At 45.2% G+C, this 17,236-nt stretch overlaps 1 pseudogene; it reads right to left on the reverse strand.

The window, feature by feature from the left end:
* The window catches only part of LOC102871794, a 158,591-nt pseudogene that overhangs the window by 134,020 nt on the left and 7,335 nt on the right, over positions 1-17,236 (reverse strand).

A 17,236-nucleotide genomic window follows, 5' to 3' on the forward strand; every position in this document is an offset into this window, starting at 1 on the left:
CTGCTTCCGCTAGCCCTTGGCATAGTCAACTTTCTTCACCAGGACCATATGCCAAAGGCATCATTTCTTCACTCTGTCTTTGCCCAGCTTTTGCCCACACATGAGACAAGTGAGAATACATCTTAGCTGGGATGCGATTCGTCCTCGGTGACATACTAGCTCTTTAAGAAGGTCTTTGCAGTGGGTTTGCCCAACACAATACATTGTCCGATTTCCTCCCTGCTGCTTCCCTGATGCTGGTTGGGGATCCTAAAACAATATCTTTGACTTCAACTTTTTCTCCATTTATCATGATTCCATTTGTGAGGATTTTTGTTTTTCGTGTGTTGAGGATGAAATCCATAAGGAAAGAGAGTCTTTTCTCATCAGCAGCATGTACTTCAAACGCTCTTAACTTACAGCAAGCAAGATTGTGTCACCTCCTGGCGACACCTTGGGAACGCAGGCTACTTAGCCAACAGGATGCTCTGGGCTTCTAACAGTCGAGAAGCTGCTCTGGCTGAGAGCTGTCAAGTAAATGACGACTCACAGCGGCCTCAAGAGACAGAATTTTCCGAGCTGTAATCTTTCCTGGAGCAAATGGGCAAGACTTTTTTTTTAAATAAGTCTTTATGAAATAAATTTTGAGGAATAAATTTATGAAATCCAAATAGTTGCAGGTCTAATACATGTATAATGTACCATTCTTAGGCTAAATAGATAGTCAAGTCCTTCAGGTAGCGTGCATAGTTGAAAGTATTTTGCTCCAAAGAAATCCTTATAAAGTAACCAAAAATAATCTGTTCATATATTCAGATTAACAATTTGCAGAATGTGAACATTGTCATTTGAAAACAGTCTAAACATCAGCTTTCTCTTTGACTGATAGTTGCCTCTCTTTTAGAGGGTTGTAGACTGGTTATATATGGCAATATGGGAAATCCTTAGGCAGTTTCTTTTGAAAAAGAAATTTTTCATTAAATATCAATTTCTAGTATCACTTGTTACATCCATACTTTTATTCATAGAAGTATATAACACCTGGAAGTTCACTATTCTCGTGGGGTCTGAATGGGTTTGAACCACTAACCTCTCAGTTAACAGCTGAGTGCCCAGCAGAATAAGGAAATACCCTGCTGGTTGATTAGCTGAGAACACACTTCTCAAAAGTTACATGCAGATGAGGGAGAGAACTGTTTAAAAGGGATATATGATTAGGTATTGTTGTCATGACAGGAGTCCAGAGTGAAGGCTGCACAGTGGAGTGGACTTGGGTGGGAGGGATTATGTAACAATGAAAGAATTTTGCTTTTCAAAGAGAAGAGCGAATGGAGGGGAGTGGTGGGCAGAAAGAAAAGTGCAACAATGAATAAATTGAAATCCAAAATCTCTGTAAGTTTTCTAATAATAATAATAATAATAATTATTATTATTATTATTATTATTGTTGTTGTCATGTGCCGTCAAGTCACTTGTGACTCATAGTGACCCTATATACAACAGCCCCAAACTCTGCTCTCACCTGTGCCAATCACACCGTCTCCGACACACCCATCCCGATTACCCCAGTCACTGAATCAATCCACCTCATAGAGGACCTTCCCCTCCTGTGCTGTCCCTCCACCCTCCCAAGCATGATGTCCCTCTCCAAGGACTGGCCCTTCCTTACAACATGTCCAAAGTATGTTAGACGGAGCCTCAGAATCCTTGCCTCCAAGGAACTGCCTGGTTTAACCCTTTCCAGGATGAATCTGTTTGTTTTCCTGGCAGTCCATGGTACATTCAATACTCTTCTCCAGCACCACAGCTCAAAGGCATCAACTCTCCTTCTGTTCTCCGTAATCTCTGTCCAACTCTCTGATGCATAACAAGTGATTGCGAAGACCATGGCCTGTATCAGACGCACCTTAGTCTCAGAGAGACACCATTGCTCTTCAGTACTTTGGAGAGGTCCCTAACAGCAGACTTTTCCATCCCATAATAATAATAAAAATTTTTTTAAAAAGGTGCACGCAGAAGTCTCTCCTGAGACCATCTTGGAAAGAGAATAATGCTTTGGGATGAGGGAAGAGAGTTTGCAGGACTCTGCCAGGGCTGAGGCGAATCCTGTTACCTTCGGTTTGCAGCTACATCTCTGGGAGTCACTGTCCCTGCCCCGCTGCCCCTCCTCATGTGGAGAATAGCACTGACCAGCTAGGAGAGGGAGAAGGAAATCACCCTGCTTCAATTTCTGATCTTGATTCAAAATGGAGACCCTCAGCAGCTCAGCTCCCATGAGATTACCACAACCTTAGATTATAGTTTGTACAATTTGCTACTCTCTCTCTGTTGTTATGGGATATCATGTGAATGAACACAGGGACTGGAAGGGAGAGAATCTTCAAAGGAAAACAGGAAGGTCTGCTTTCCTCGCACTGAGATGTAATTAGCATTTGAAGTCTCCGGTGGATTCTTCTCTCTTATTAGAGTCCAAGTTTATGTCCTGTTTCTTAATTTAATCTTCTTCACACCTCAGTGGGCTTATTTTCAGTCCCATTAAGGGCAGAGTTGGATATCATAGTACGCTTTACCTTGAGTTAATGGAAACCTAGACCCTGGCCGGATTAGGGAGTGAACACAGGGCACTGGGGACCTGGGGTCACTGTGAAGGAAGTCCTCAACTTTCAGAGGCGCTGCTCAAAGGGATTTGTTTTCCAAAAAGAAGCCAGAGGATATTTCCTCCTTCCCAGTCCCCTTCCTTCTCTCCTTTCCCCCACCCCATTCCTTCCATCCTGCTGCCTTCATTTCTTCCTCCTGTCCTCCCATTCCTTCCCTCTCTCCTCTCTCCAGTTCTCCCTCCCTCCCTCCTACTTTCCTTTCCTCTGACTTCCCTCTCTCCTGCTCTTCTTCCTGTCTCACTCCTATTTTCTCTCACACCCTCCCCTTCCGTCTTCCCTCTTTCCTCCTCATTCTCCTTCACCTTCACTCCTTTCACCTAGTTCTTCTTCCTTCCTTTTCTCTCCTTCCCTCTCTCATCCCTGTTTTCTCTATCTCCTTCCCCTTCTCTCCTCCCCTTCCTCCTCCTCATTCTCCTTCACCCCTCACTCCCATCCTCTAGTTCTCTTTCTTCCTTACCCCTTCACTCTCTTTTCCTCCCCACATTCCCTCCATTTCTCCTCCATTCCTCACTGCTCTTTCGCTGCCTCTTTCTTTCCTTTCTCCTCCCTCTTACCGTCCTCTGTTCCTACATTTCCCCCACCCATCTTCCTCCTTGCTTGCTTTGCTGCCTCTCCTCCAATCCTCCTCTCCTTGGCCTCACTACTGATAGTAAGATATGCCTGCTTCAGGCCATGGGCTTTCCAATTATCTGCTATGCATCCGAGAGCTGGATAATGAATAAAGGTGACAGGAGAAGGACTGACACATTTAAGTTGTGGTGTTGGTGAAGAGTGCTGAATATCCCGTGGACTGCCAAAAGCAGGAACAGGTATGTCTTGGAGAAAGTGCATCCAGGGTGCTCCTTGGAGACAAGAATGGTTAAGCTTTGTCTCACATACCTTGGGCATGTCGTTAGGAGAGGCTGTTCCTTCGAGAGGGACAGCAGGCTTAGAAAGTTGAAAGGTCAACAACAACAAAAAGACCCTTAAGGAGATGGACTGATACACTCTCTGGGATGATGGGCTCAGGTGTGTCGGGGATATTACGGCTGAACAGGACAGGGTGACCCTGTTGTTGTAAAGGGTTGCCGTGAGTTGTAGTTGACTGGATGGCACTTAACAATAACAACAACAATTCTTTGTGGTTGGTGAGATGGAGGAGACAAGAGGGGTCTTATGATTCTAGAGCCAGACTCCTGAGGGCTGGAAGGAGAGGCTTCTGCTCAGGACTGCGGACATTCTCAGGCCCAACTGGAGAATACCGAACAGTGTGTGGTTGGCGGGTTACTCTCCAAATGCACGCACCAAGGCACATTCAGCGCAGAACGCCTAATGATCATCTTCCTGGAAGTTCTAGCTCAGGCAATCAGACAAGAAGAGGGAGGAGAAAAAAAAAAGTGATTTAAGGAGACAGAGAAACTTGCTTCTTTTGGTTTTTTAAGTGGACCTTAGGATTGTCTATCTTTAAGAAAGTGTTACCTCAGTATTCCTTGGAGGTCACAAGGGCAAAATTGTGTCTCGTTTACTTTGGACATATTTTCAAGAGGAAGCAATCCCTGTAGAGAGTCATCACGCTGGGAAAGGCAGCAGTTCCCCCATGACAGGGCTTGGCACAGGGACTCCCACAAGGGCCTGAGCATGACAGAGGTCATGAGGCTGGCACAGGCCAGGGTATCTGTTGTTCAGGGACTCACTGTGAGTCATGGCAGACCTGATGACACCTCACAACAACACAGGATCACCTCTGCAGAACATGCCAAAGAAGTGATAAAAACACATTTTGATGTTGCAACCACTGTGGAAGGTGGTGTGGTGCTTTCTCAAAAAGTTGCAAATAGAGATACCATTTGACCCAGCAATTCCTCTACTGGGAATATACCCCAAAGAGACCATAACCGACATCCAAGCAGAGATATATACACACCCATGTTTATCCCGGCTTTGTTCACAATAGCAAGGAGTTGGAAACAACCTAAGTGCCCATCAGCAAACGAATGGATAGAGAAGCTGTGGTATATTCACACAATGAAATACTACGCTACGTTGAAAAACAAGGAACTCATGCAATCTTATTCAAAATGGGTGACCCTGGAGGACATTATGCTGAGTGAAGTATCTCAGTCACAAAAGGACAAATACTGCATGGTGCCACTGTTGTAGAATGGGACTGACATCAGGGTTGGAGTAAGACTGAGAAAAACTTGATAAATTATACTGCACTGAAATAGATGAGGGAGAGAACAATTTAAAAGTGAAATATGATAGGGTATTATGGTTATCACAAGAGTCCAGAATTAAGGTTTCATAGTGGAGTGTACTCGGGGCTGTGGGGGGGGGGGGGGGGGGGCTGGGGGGGGATTGTATACCAATGAAAGAATTTTTCTTTTACTTTTCAAAGAGAGGAGCAAGCTGGGGGGAAGAGGTGGGCAGGGGGAAATGTGCAACAATGAATGAATGGAAATCCAAAATCTCTGTAAATGTTCATTAAAATGAATAAAATAAAATTTTTTAAAAACCCATCTTTTGAAACTACTAAGCAGTAATAATGGCATCCCTCCTTCTCTCTCATTCCTCTTGACTCCGAACCAACCCATGGCTGACCCTCTGCTGGCCTTCAGAGGCTGTGTGTTACCCCTCTATCTCCGGGGGAGCCACTGATGAACTTCAGCAGCCAGCGGGCACAGTCTTTGGGTTTGCTGTATAACTCCCTCTGAACTTGGTCACCAGAGCACCCTGTAGCAAGGTGAAGCATAGGGTAATAACAAAGTAAGGGAAAAAGTCAAAGTCATTGCCGTGGAGCTGGGACTGACTTCCAGCCGACCCTCGATCGGGTTTTTGAGAGGTTGTAAATCCCATGGAGGAAGCTGCTATCTTTCTCCTGGAGGCGAGTGGTGGGTCCAGACCTCCTGCAGGTGCGGCCTTTGGGAGAAGCTCGTGCCCTGTAGGCTTAAGGCACCAGAGCTCACTTAGCTAACATATGAAGGTCGGTTGCCTTCTTAGAGCACGGTGCAGAGCCCTGCTGGGGAAATGGCCAAGCCCTCGGCTGTTAGCCACAATGCTGCCCCTTCAATCTTCACAGAAGTGAGACCTAGAGATCTAATCCTGTAACCATCACAGCTCAGGAAACCTCAGCGGGCAGGTCTACTGTCACATGGGGCTCCATGAGTTAAACATGAGCTCTAGGGCAGCAAACACCAACAACACGTTGCCAGTGGAGAATGGGAACTTGACACTAAAAATACAACTTTGACATTATCATCAAAATGAGGCACTGTGGACCCACTTCCATTTCTGGTCAGTTTTGGGGATGGTGTTGTCTTATAAAGAGTCCTGGTGGCATGTTGTGTCATGTATTGGGCTAGCAACTGAAAGGTTAGCAGTTCAAATCCACCAGCCACACTGCAGGACAAAGATGGGCATCTTTTTCTTGCAAAGGTCCATAGCCCCAAGCCAGTTGGAGGGCTGCTTTCAGCCAGAACTAACCTCAGAATGTGGGCTGTGGTTCCAAGCATTTTAGTTACAGGATCCAATAAACTGGCCATTGCTGGGGGTAACGCAAAACATGAATAACACAGTGGCCTGGAAAATAGAGGGAAAAGTAGTAAGATGTGTAGAAGGGGGTGGGGGAAGGGGAAAGAGGGCAGACAAAGGGGAAGGATGGAAATCACTGGGATCCAGGGGGTGGATTGAGAGGAGGAGAGGGCATGAAGAAGATTCCACGGGGACTTGAAAGGGTGGTATCATGACAGCCATGGATCAATGGTAACTAATGGTACAGAGTACAGTATATATGAAAGATTGTATGAGACACAGTGTAAATGAAGAATTGTGTGGAACACAGTGTATATGAATTAAACACAATGTAAATGAATTATTGTATGAAAACCAATTAAAAAGAAATTTAAAAATACCTCCCCAAAATTGGGATGCGTTGGAGGAATAGTAAAGCCACAGGACTTGTCCTCTGACTTGCTGGGCATCCCAGTGACTATGAGGGTTAATCCAAGCAAAGGTGACAAGGTCAGAGCCAGCCCCTGCCAGGACATGCCACCCGCATGAGGATGGCTCCTGTCCACGGCCATCAGCCGACTGGACAGCTGACCCGCGCTGTAGCTAATTTAGCACTTTATAAGCAACCAGGATCAATCGGGAAGCTGACTTGCCCAAAGAATACTGATGTAATGACATAATTAAGTTAGACAAAAATGCTTGTGAGCGGGAGAGAATGTGACAGAGGCTGTCGGCCTAAATCAAGTTAGTTCCAAAGACAAGAGCTGGGGGCGTGGGGGCTCCTTGTCTGACTTCAGCTGGTGGTTCTGAGGCTGTCTGGGGAACAGGACACGTACAGCATTGAAAAAGAAAGGGTAGTAGATGTGGGCCTGGGAGGCAATACATGAAGGTAGATCTGCTCTGTTGCCAGAGTGTTGAGCCCACGTGAACAGATGGCTGTCCTGTGTCATGTGGGGTCTGGGTACCCAGAGAGGCCGTGGGAAGGAAGCTGGGGTCAGAGCAGAGAGTTGGGGATTATCTTTATTGCTTATTATGTTGAAGTTTATCCTCAGAGCATAGTCACTCAGGAGAGGTGCCTGGGAGTAAAATACTGAGCCATGATTTGGCCGAGGTTTATGGAAGCAGCTCAGGAAAGATGGGCAGTCATGGTTCACACTTCAGAGACCCACAAGAGGGCTAGCTATCAGAAAGACCCAACCGGACAGCAGTGAGCTTCTTAGTTTAATGAGGGAGAGAGCGGGGCACGTACGGCTGCGTATCAGAAGATGGGCAGGGGTGGGATTGACCAGCTCTTGCCGCCAAGGACATTTCTTGCACATCAGTCAGGGTTCTTGGCAAGAAGCAAATGAAACTGACTGAAGAACTATTCTTAGAAGACAGTAGGGATTTACAGAATCAACGAGAGTCTGGTAGACGTGCAGGTGTTCGAGAGTTTTGATCTTAGCTCTTCTCAGAGGAGGAGACACCTTCTCAAGACTAAATCTGCCGGTTCACCTGTGTCTGGTGCCACCTTTGTCCAAGTCAATGTGGCTTCCCGGGCCCTGTTTGCAGCCCGCCCCACTCAGCCATTGGACCCTTCTAACTTCTTAAGAAATGTCTTCCTGTTAGGACCCTGTTTCTCACCATAGCATTAATCCCCCGCAGCCTCTGAAAAGGTGCTGGAAGTTCAGCTGAGTTGGTTCCAAATCGAAGGTGCACAACAACAAGAACAACAGCAACATGAGCATAGGAGGGAGCTCTGGTGCCCTGTTGTTGAGGCACTGCACTTTCAACCCAAATGCACATGGTTCAAAGCCACCGGATGCTCTGCGGGGGAAAGATGGATAATCTCTTCCTGTGAGATTTACAACCTCTAAAAACCTGCTGGAAGGTCAGTCCCAACTCGAAGGCACATTACACCAGCAGAGACGTTTGGGTAGTGGGGAGGAAACAACCTAAAGGCTGGTGATTAGAATCCACGAGCCGTGATTCACAGCCTTGGAAACCCAATGAAGAGTCAGCTATGAGTTGATTCAAACCGAGAGAGGAGTGAGAGGGAGAGGGTAAGGGAAAGGGAGAAGGAGAGATGGAGATGGAGGAAAGGAGGGAGGGAGAAAGAGAAAGAAAGGAAGGGAAGGGAAGGGAAGAGAAGAGAAGAGAAGAGAAGAGAAGAGAAGAGAAGAGAAGAGAAGAGAAGAGAAGAGAAGAGAAGAGAAGAGAAGGAAATTAAAAAAAGAAAGAAAGAGCCACACTGGGTTATTAGTATCATAATGAAAACAGGCTATAGTATCATTCATCTTAGAAAAAAGAACGAGTCAAAGTATCTAAGTGAGTATTCAGGATTAAGCTTCAGGGGGCCAGCCTTTTGGGTTGTTCACCCACTGTGCTCCCAGGGTTTCTTCGGTGATGTATTGATTGGTACAGTAGCTGCACTGACAGCCTCAAGTACAATTATGACAGTGACTTGAGACTGGCCAGTGTTTCAGTCTGTCCTAAACTGTATTTAGGGTTGTTATAAATGGCACCAGAAAACAAATGGTGGTTCCATGCTTTTAATGTTGTTGTTAAGTGCCGTCGAGCCACAGGCGACTCATAGTGACCCTATGAAGGAGAGTCCTCAAGGCTTGGGTCTTTCATCCTCTCTCCAGGTTCATAGGGTTTCCAGAGGCAAGCTATTATGGAAGTGGATGCTTTTAATAGAAAATGCAAATTTATTTGCCAAGCAGTGAGAACCAAGCACAGAGAGGGAGGAGCTGAGAATATCAAGTGAAGGAGGAATGACTGGCAGGAGACCCGCAGGTGGGAGAGAGGGCGCCGTGAAAGGGCGGTGATGACCAGGATACTGTCCCTGGACTTAGAGGACCCTCGCCCCTCTATTCCAATAAAATCTACTCACCAGATGAAAAATCAGAATTTTCTGACAGACTCGCTTTTCCCTAAAGGAATGACTGCTGGGCAGTACTGGCCTGTCAGTTTTGATGCCTAACGACCCGGGTGCAGTGCTCTGAAACCCTACTTGTGCTGCCCTGCCCTTGTGATTGTCTCTAAGTCCGAGCCCACTGCTCATCTATGAGCCAACCATCTCATGAGGGCCTGCCTTGGGGATTTTCCTGATCCTTCACTAAGCATGTCCTTCTCCAGGGACTGGTCTTTCCTGCTCACATGTCCAAACTGTGCCGAATGAAGGCTTACCACGCTCATTCCTAAGGGGTGTTTTCATTGTAGCACGCAATACACTCTTTTTTTTTTTTTTGAAATTTTTCTTTTTTTTCCATTTTTCTTATTCTTTCCTCCCCCTTCTCAATATGTTCTTTATCAGTCTTGATGCTGACCAGAGGTCTTACAGAAAGAATTTTTTAGAGTCTGTCCACTCAACTAATTGTCATAGCATGCCAAGTTTGATCTTGCCATCCTAACATCTTAATTGCCATCCTATTTGCTAAAGGTCCAGAAAGTCTATTTCATTCTGTGGGCTGTGAGTAATAATTTAATCCTCCCCAAAGGCACATTTATTAATAGGCAACAGTGTATATATCAGAGCCAGAGGCGGTGTTTTGTATGTGGGTAAGGAGCACACCGCGGCTGGGGCTGAGTGGGAGGGAAGGGAAGCCAGGAGGCTGCTGGAAGGAGGGCTGGGGAAAGAATCCAGAACTTATTTAAGAAACGAGGCATTCATTTTCCCCTTCATGTTGTTGGCTGTGGTTGTATCCATTCTGAGTCACGGTGGCCCCGCTTGTGCAGGGGGAACTGCTTTGGAGGCTTTTCAAGGCTGTGACCTTTAAGAAGTTGATCTCTGGAACCTATCTTCTGGAGTATATTGGGAGGGTTTGAACTGACAACCTCTGGACTGGTAGCCTTTTCCATCTCGGAGCAGAGCAGGGGAGCCTGTTCTGGGTCCTGCTACCATCAGTTAGTGGGTCAGATCAGTCACACATCCCTGCAGCTCTTACTACTTCCTCTTCCGTGTCCTCCAGTCCTGCTCACTATAGAGCCTTTTCACTGGTCATTCTTGCTCACTTCCTGTTCGTCTGAGGCTCATTTTCCCCCAACAGTGAGGGCTTTGGGATACAACCAGGACCCCTTTCCAACTCTCCAATCGAAAGTCCTCCAGGCAGCCCGTTGGCACGAAGCTTGCATTCGAAAGCCCTGCCTGCTGCTGTCCAAAGACCCATTGACTTCTTACGAGTTCCTCAGATGCATCAGATCTCCTTCTGGTTGAAGTCTTAGTAGTTTTTCCCTCAGCCTAGAAACCTTCCTGGTGGCTCAGGCTCCTCTTTTCTTTCCCCAGACCTCAGCAGAGGGCCACTCTGACCGCCAGATCACAGTCGGATGTCTCAGCCCACCTATTGCCTTGCCCTGTTGCAGTTCTCCACAGACTGACTTTCATCTTTCTCCCACCCCCTTTAATAAATCAGCTTCAGGGGAGCAGAGATTTGTCTTGTCAGTGTTAAATCTCAAAGAAGACGTGCTGGTGCGCAGGCTGCCTTCCCCGGCGCCTTCGCCTACTGGCTGGGTGAACTGCGTGGCTGCTTAGTTGTTGAACCTTGTCTTTCCCTAGATTTACAGCCAGGTGAGTGTCCTTCCTGAGCTTGGACACGAAGGACAGGTGGGGTACACATGGGCCTGACACAGATGCCACAGCAAGGCTGCACGTTGGCAGCGATTCTGTGCCGTTGGCATGGTACCGGTTCCTCTCTGGGACTGGAAATGGTTCAGATGGTGCAGGGGAAAAGCATCCAACTGCTAACTGAAGGGTCAGCTGTTCAAATGCACCAGCTGGTCTGTAGAAAGATGAGGCCTTCTGCTTCCGTGAAGATCACAGCCTTGGGGCCCTTTGGGGCAGTTCTGCTCCATCCTACATGGTCAGTAGGAGTCCAAATGGACTCGAGGTCAGTGAGGGGGGTTCTGTGGAGCTGGGAGGTTCCGTCCTCTGTGGAGGCAGCTGTATATGCACGCCCAGGCAACACACCCGCCCCATGCTGGACCCTCAGACTTGCTCATTTCCTGGCTCCTACATAGCCACACTGCACTCAAAGTAGATGCATCTGGTCGACCTCCTCCTGGCTAGTGGGTCTAGAGGAGGGAGGGACAGATGCTGGGAGGATGACCCCTCACTTGGCCCTCTGCACTGCTCCACCCCTGCCAGTACCTGCCTCCTCACCCCACCTCTGTTAGCTCCTTTCTCCTTTTCAGACTCTTCTTGGTAGATGTGGGGGTGCAGGCTAGTGAGGAGAGTAGAAGCATGAAGACTGAACCATAACAAAAGGAACTGGTTTTTCTGAAACATCTCCCCCAGCTTGCTATCCCCTCAGTAATTCCTGAGGCCTCAGCTTGCACCTGGTGAAGGGATTTAGCTGGGGGGGGGGGGGGGGGGGAAGGCCATCTCCTGCTCACAGGGTGATCAGTGGTCCTGAGGTCCAGGCACAGAGTAGAACATGGCGAGGGAGTCACCTTTGATCTGCTCCTGGCTTTAAAAGGTCATAGTGGTGCTGTGGTCAAAGCATTTACTACTAACCTGAGTCAGTGGTTCAAATCCACTATCTGTTCCACGGGGGAAAGATGCAACAATTTCTTTCAACAAATATTATAGGTTCGGATGTGTCGGAATTGTATCAACAACATTGGAGTTAAGTTTTTAAAAAGCAAATTAATTATATACAGTTTAAGAAAATAAGCAAAATCACTGAAAATAACTCTGGTGGTAGCAAAATTATTAAGGTCCTCAGGAGATGGACGTAGCCATCTAGTTCTTAAAGCTGTGCGGATTGAGGAATCCTCTGGGCCAGTTCAGCTGTGTCCTGAAGGATCATTGTGGGTTGTTAACTGACCAGATGACACACACCAAAAGCAAGCAAAATTATAACTAATCAATTAAAAAGAACAGACCTGGTGGTGCAGTAGTTAAGCGCTTGAGTGCTAACTCAAAGTTTGGCGATTCAAACACACAAACTCCCCCATGGGAGAAAAATGAGGCAGTCTGCTTCTGCAAAGACAGACAGCCTAGATTTGTCCAGCTCTCACATGCACACGAGGCGATTAAAGATACCACGACATAGGTCAGGCACACCTTACTCCCCAAAGTGACATCTTTGGTTTTTTGATACTTTAAAGGAATCCTTTGCAGGAGATTTGCACTATGCAATATGTCACTTGATTTCTTGACTCTTGTCAGCCCTCAGTATTGGCCCTGGAATCCTGATTTCTGACTCACACCCACTCTGCAGCTAGGACAGCCGAGTCTGTCACAGGATGAAAAGTGCCAGTAGGAAAGGCTGGGGAAGCTCCTTGTAACAGCTTCTGTCACGCTACTTGATTCAACATGGTAGATCAGTGTTCCAAAACTCTGTTCATTCAGAGAGGAAGACAGACAGCCAAACTTCTGAACAGACTTTATGAAGCCCAGGAGAAATTAAAAGAATTTGGTTCGTTTTCTTGTTCTTTTTGTATAATATTGATTTAAATTAACCTGCTTTTAGAGACCAAAGGAATCCCCGGATGCTGCAAAAGGTGAGTACTCTTGGCTGCTAAGTGCACGGTTAAAGGTTCAAGACTACCCAGCGGTACTTTTAAAGAAAGGCCTGGTCATGTACATCTATAAATCATCTCCTGGTTGTTGAAAACCCTGCAGAGCACAGTTCTTCTCTAGCGGGTTCTTTCCATTTTGTGTATTGAACAGAAATATCCACGAGATGTATTGCACTGGGAAAGTCTACTGTCAGAGACTTCTCCAAATATTGAGGAGCAATGATGTTAGTTTGAGGACTAAGGTGTGCCTGATTCAGGCTGTGGTCTTTCCAATCCTTGCTGTACTGCTACGACTTGGATAATGAGTAAAGATAAGAGAAGAAGAATTGATGGCTCAAAACTGTGGTGTTGGAGAAGAGGGCAGAATACCTCATGGACTGGCAAAAGCACAGATACGTCTTAGAAAAGGTGTAGCCAGAGTGCTCCTTGGAGGAAAAGGTGATAAAATTTCATTTCCTATACTTTGGGCATGTTGCTCAGAGAGGCTATTCATTGGAAAGGGACATTTTGCTTGGAAAGGCAAAAGAGAGAAAGATCCTCAATCAAGTGACTGGCACAGTGACTGCAACAATGGGCTCAGGTGTGTCAGAGATTGTGAGGTTGGCACGGGACAGGACAGGGTTCAGATCTGTGGTTCATAGGGTCATTATGAGTCATACTTGACCCGAAGGCACCTAACAATAACAACAACACTCAAAGTTAAATTTTCATAACTTATAGACTTGAATAAAGAGACCCGGTGGCACAGTGGGTAAGCACTTGTCTGTTTACTTGTCAGGCGCTGGAACCCACCGGCAGCAGCTACAGTGGAGGAGGATGAGAAAGATTGCTCCTGTAAAGATTTATGGCCTCAGAAACCTCATAAGGTATTTCTATTCTGTTCTATAGGGTAGGTCTATGTGTGTGAATTAAAAACTCATTAAAAGTTTGCAAACAATCATTAAAGGTGGATTTCAATAAACTCAAACATTTTTAGACCACTTTAGTCCTGAAGACCGTTTTTGTTTGCCCTGACTTGCCCCCAGTCTCCTGTCGGCTGTGCTTCCTCCATTTTATATACAAGTCTTAAGCCTTATTATTAAAAGATGTAGCAGGAAATAAAAGATTGGAATTTGCACAATTCCTAATCCAAGTTCTTTTTTTAAAAAAAACAAAACAAAACAAAAAACACCAAAACCAACCCTTGTGTCTATATAAAGAATTTCTTAACAGGTCTTTCTAAAGAAAAAAAAACCACCATTATTATAGCCTACACCAGCAACCCCTATGATTAAGAGTGGAAAATTTCTACAGGATCAAAATTTACTCCTATGTCTACATACAAACTTCAAAAAAAAACACACAACCCTTTATTCATTTTTTAATGTTTATAAGTGGTTGCTTTTAGGCCAAAAATAGTTTAGAGCATTTGATTCTTGTTAGGAGCTGTTGACTTTGTTCCAACCCAGAAGGAAACATTTCCTGGTCCTGTGCCTTGCTCACAATCTCTGCTGTGTTTGAATCCACTGCTGCAGTCACTGTGTCAACCCTCTCACTACAGGGATTGCTCTGTTTTGTTTGAACTTCTGCTTTACAAACATGACATCCTTCTGCAGGGGCTGGCTGCTCTTTTTTTTTTTAAATAAAATTTTATTTTATACTGGTTTACTTAAAAAGTTTATGTACATTGGTTTTCACACTGGACCTTTTCCATTTCCCTTACCCACCCCACCTTCCACCCATCACATCGTGTGACCCTATGGTTATCTTTTTACAGAATATGTGCTTTAACAGGCATGTCTTTCTCTAGGAACTGACATCTCCTGATAACTGGCCCCAAGTGTTTGAGATGAAGGCTCACCAGCCTTGCTCCTAAGGAGGATTCTAGATATACTTTGCTCAAGATTAATTTGCTCTTTGGGAAGTCCATTGTATATCTAGTATTCTTTACCAATTCTTTATCAATTCTTTTTAATCACTTGCTATGCCTCTGAGCTCAACATCAAGAAAACAAAGATTCTCACCACTGGGCCAGTTGGCAGCATCAGTATGGATGGTGAAGAGATTGAGATAGTTAACAGTTTTAGTTTACTTGGCTCCGCGGTCAACACTCTTGGTAATAGCAGCCAGGAAATCAGGAGATGAATTGCATTGGGAAAGTCAGCTGTGAGGGACCTCTCAAGAGTACTGAAGAGCAACGACGACGTCAGGCTGGAGACTAAAGTGCGCCTGATCTGGGCTATAGTCTTCACAAATTACATGCATCAGAGAGTTGGACAGTGAATAGGGATGATAGAAAGAGAATTGATGCCTTTGAGCTGTGGTGCTGGAGAAGAGTGTCGAATATACCACGGACTGCTAGGAGAACAAACAGGTTTGTCCCGGAGAGGGTAAAACCAGAATGCTCCTTGGAGTCAAGGATTCTGAAGTTTCATCTGACATACTTTGGGCATATTGCAAGGAAGGACTAGTCCTTGGAGAGGGATATCATGTTTGGGAGAGTGGAGGGGTGGTGCAGGAGAGGAAGACCCTTGATGAGATGGATCGATTCTGGGAGTGGAGTGGTGGGAATGAGTGCTTTTGAGATGATGAGGCTGGCACTGGATAGAACGGCATTTAGGTCTCTTGTACACAGGGTTGCTATGAGTCGCAAGTGACTCGATGGCACATAACAGCAACAACGTGCATCTGAGATTTGGACAATGAATAAAGATGACAGAAGAGGAATTGATGTCTTTGAGTTGTGGTGTTGGAGAAGAGCCCCAGGGACACCAAAAGAACAAACAGATATGTGTTGGGAAAAGTACAACCAGAGGGAACTTTTCGGAGAAAGTTGTTGCAATTTGAGTCACATATTTTGGGCATGCTTCTAGGAGAGGCTACTGCTTGGAAAAGGACAATCAAGATTGGAAAGGTGATGAGTCAGCAAAAGAGAGGCAGACCCTCAACGAGATGGAGTAACATGATGACAGCAACAATGAGCTCAAGTATATCTGAGATTATGAAAATGGAACCAGCTTAGGACAGAGTTAAAATTTGTTGTTCATATGACCACTCATAGTTGTACTCGACTCAACAGCACCTAACAACAACAACAACAACAACAATTCCTTTCAGCCTTTCTTATTCATAATCCAGCTTTCACAACAGAGTAAGAAAATAAAAATGAACGGATAACAAAGGATTTCTACAAATTTCAAAATTCAGTTGATAAGGCATGTTAGCAATAACTACCAGACCTAGGCAATATCAGTGCATGTGGGGGTGATAGAGTTAAAAACAAAACCAAACAAAAAACAAAACAGAACAAAACCACAAACCAACAAACAAATTAAGAACCCAGCACACCAGTAAAACCTTAATGTAGAAAAACTCAAAAATAACGCATAGATACACACTGGAAAGTGTGGTGGGCACACCTGATAATAGTAGTTGTTGTTGTTAAGGGGTGACAAGTCGTCCATGACTCATAGGGACCCTGTGAACAACAGATCTGAACCTTGCCATATCCTGTGTAACAGTAGAGTAAGACGTAATTCCTTTCTTGCCATAACAGAGGTACATGCATTGGCTCTGGAAGGGGTTGGTGCAGCCTAGTGACCAGCCAGCGCTCCCTTTCAGGCGAGGCTCCACACTGAGGATTGTGCTGGAGCAGAATAAAAATTGACCAGGGTATGAAGGAAAAGTACTGTTTAGATAAAAATAGCAGAAGGAAACAAAGAGAAAAATTCAGAGAGGAGGTAGTAAAAAGCTCCCCCTGACATCACATTGTTTTCAACTCAAGTTGCCTATCTACTGGGTTTCTGAAGCTGTCAGTCTTTATGGGATGAAACCACCCATCATGCTTCTGAGGAAAGACTGGTGGACTCACGCTGCTGACCACTTGGTTGGCAGCTCCACATGTAACACACTGAGCTGAGAGTGTCACACCCCCACCGTCAACACAAACTATGAAAACAACCAACCAACCCACCCACGGAACTCTGTCTAAAAGTCAGGAAAACTGAACTCACAGAAAGTATGAAAGTTCTATATAGTTACTATGAAAATAGAATAAGAAGCATAATAAGTCCCCCTCTACACCATATAGGTCATGATAAAAAATGAACAGACCAAAACTGTAATAAGCATTTTCAAAATGAGCTAGAAGACATTAACAAAATAATATGAGATAAATCATACCCTCATGAGAACAACTTGTAGTGAAGAAGCCAAGGTTAAACCGGAAGGAAAAATAACAGCAAATAAACAGAATGAACAATTACTTAAGATGAATTAAAAGAGAATTGAGAAAATTTAATTTTTTTTTTTTTTACAGAGGTTTTGGATTTCCATTCATTCATTGCCGCAATTTTCTCCCTGCCCACCCCTCCCCACCAGCTCGCTTCCCGCTCTGGAGGAAAAAAAAAAAAAGAAAAAAAATTCCTTCATTAGTATACAATTCCCACATCCCTTTCCCCCGCCCCCCACCCTGAGTACACTTCTCTATGCAACCTTAATTCTGGATTCCTGTGCTAACCATAATACTCAATCATATATCACTTCTAATCTGTTCTTTCCCTCATCTGTTTAAATACAATATACATAATTTATCCAGTTTTTTCTGTCATACCCCCACCCTGATGTCA

The sequence above is a fragment of the Elephantulus edwardii genome, unplaced genomic scaffold, assembly GCF_000299155.1.
Source record: "Elephantulus edwardii isolate Elephantulus edwardi_28Jun2011 unplaced genomic scaffold, EleEdw1.0 scaffold00127, whole genome shotgun sequence".
Taxonomy (NCBI): Eukaryota; Metazoa; Chordata; class Mammalia; order Macroscelidea; family Macroscelididae; genus Elephantulus; species Elephantulus edwardii.